At 28.6% G+C, this 2787-nt stretch overlaps 1 pseudogene; it reads right to left on the reverse strand.

The window, feature by feature from the left end:
- Positions 1–266: 266 nt before the first annotated feature.
- Positions 267–2787, reverse strand: part of LOC107458293 (BAG family molecular chaperone regulator 4-like) — a 3640-nt pseudogene continuing 1119 nt past the window's right edge.

Raw genomic sequence — 2787 nt, forward strand, 5'->3', positions numbered from 1 at the left:
AAGCGTAATTCAAACATTATTTTCAATACCTGCCATACTTAACACATACATACACTAACACACACAAAGTAATTTAGCTATATTTTACTAACTTAACAATCACGCATGTAATCATAAATATTATATTATAAGTTCTAAACACAGGATATTTATTAGAAGTTACTTTTATTTTAATTTATCAAACATATATAGCTGTTATAACCTTTTTAAAAAAAATTAATAAACTACTTTTGAATAATAAAAATGTTATCAAAACTCGAATCTAATTCGACAGATACAAAATATTAATAAAGAAAGAAAGAACAACACTTTCTGTTTATTTATGTCATAGAGAACATAATATACATGTATGTACGTTAATTTGTATAACGCCTAAAGAAAACAACTTAGAAAGGACAATTGTTTATCACTCAAACAATTCCCAATTTTGAGTGATGATAGTAGTTGATGATTTGAATGGAGTTGGTGACGTGAAGCTTCCAATTCCTGATTCAAATGGCTCCCATTTGGTGGTCACTGACACCGCATTGTTGTTAGCATCATTGCCTAAAGGAGCAGAATTTCTTGCTTTTATTTTGTCAATTTTGTCCACATAACTTTGTATACGCTGAACCTGTATGTGTTACAAAGAAATTACATGTGACCTCTTATTATCAATAATAACTGCATTTGACAAAATAATGTGTAACGTTTTTAACAGGATAATTTACATAAATAAATTGTTTGTTCTTTAAATTTACGCAATTGCATTTTTTTAAATATGAAGACGCAAATACATTGTTTTATATATCTATAGAAATTGTTACTGGCAGTTAAAAAATAAACATTACCCATACTATCCAGAATAACTATCCGGGTAGGATTCACCAAGGATCGAACTCTTATACATACCATATCATGAAACCACTCATTCCAAAAGTTTAAGCTGATGGAAAAAAGTAACACTAATGGTTATATCTCTAATAATGAATCGGACATCCTTAAACCTCCATTGTACACATTGTACAAATATTCCATTGGCTCCCTATACTTTCTCATAAAACAATGTATTTGCGTATTCATATTTGAAAGAATGCAATTGCCTAAATTTGAAGGGCAAACAATTTATTTATGTAAATTGCCCTTTTTAATAACATCATCCATAATTTTAACAATGAATATATATGGTCAATTTGTTTTTTAATTGGTTTTCTATAGTGTCTTCTCTCTTACAGGTTAACAACTAATTCGTCGAAGATTGAAATTTCATTTAAGAGTTTATTAATGGCCAATAAATTGCTGCATGTAGAAGACAGAATTCGAACCCTAACACTTATTTAAACGGACAAATGAGCTAGTAACTTAACCAATCCAAATTAGTTTATATACGGTCAATTTAGTAATGTCTCACAATGCTAAATTTGAGTCACTTATTTTAAAGTTTGACTCAACGAGAGGCAGTATCATAAACAATGAGGTGTAGAATAAAGATTAGACTAATCATTTTTACATATAAATGTTGAAAACACTGATAAAATTATTCAAAAAATAACTAAATTAAACTTGTAAGTTGTAACCATAAAAATAAGCTTTATTTGATAAAAAGTACTTAAATGTTAAATTTGCATATTAAATCTCTAAATTAATCTTTCGATCATCTTCAATCATCCCATACACATTCAAAAGAAACAACACAAACTAGGTTGAAAAACAACAACACCTAAAGTAATATCAAAACCTTCCAATTGTGAATCTAGACATTCTTGTAACATTATGGGTCTAATTATTTGTTAGTGCATTATATGGTGACTATGAAATTTTAGCAACACGTAAGCATCGCTAAAATAAAATTACATTTTCTTACTATATAACAAGAAGCTTTGTAGTTTATATCACTAACCTCAATTCTTCTCTGTACTTTAGCTTCTCCATCAGCGGCAATGGAATCCAACTCAAGCAATTGAACCATTAGTAGCTCTGTCAAGACAACAAACTCTTTGTCCTCAACCTTAATACCACTACAAACAGTCCTCTCCAAATCAACCACCTTAAAAAAAAGTTTCACTTATTTAATAATAGCGTCTTCTTGAATAATTCGTGTGTATTAAATGGCATTTTTATATATAGATGTTTATAATTTATACGATACAAAAATACAACATCAATTATAATTTAGTGGTTGAAGGTATGTAAACAATCTTCGTAGTTTAAACATATTATGATCGATTCTCACTATAGAACGAGTACACTTAACATGACTCTTTTTTGAAAGAATAGCATAATTGCCAATGTTACCTTTGAATAGTATCTCCCATCGGTCTCTAAAAAAAGAGTAGTCTAACAATTTAATTTTTAATAAATTTTAATCACTAAATTAATTTTTAATCTTTTATTTTGTTAGACAAATTTATTATAGTGTCCAATTATAATAAAAATTAGATAAATTAGTCTCTATCTTTACTTAATAAAAGATATAATAGTCTCTAAAGTTTTAAAATATTCATATTAATCCCTCAACAATAACGAACAATATTATGTGGACTGTTTAGTAATTAAAATTTGTTGAGAAATAAAATATTCGACTAAAAATTTCTTATGATTGATTTGGGAAATTACTAGTCACCTTTTGATGTAGCTTATCAACTTGTGTTCTGACATTGGAGACTGATTCAATTGCCTTTGGAATTATTATATCTTCTTGCCTTCTCTGCATCTCCTGAAGCTTCCTCTCTGTGCTGGCTGGATCCTCTAACAATATGACCTTAGACAAGTCTTTCACTCCCTCCATGTGCAAGCATTCTTCATCCT

Source organism: Arachis duranensis, chromosome 7 (genome assembly GCF_000817695.3).
Source record: "Arachis duranensis cultivar V14167 chromosome 7, aradu.V14167.gnm2.J7QH, whole genome shotgun sequence".
Taxonomy (NCBI): domain Eukaryota; kingdom Viridiplantae; phylum Streptophyta; class Magnoliopsida; order Fabales; family Fabaceae; genus Arachis; species Arachis duranensis.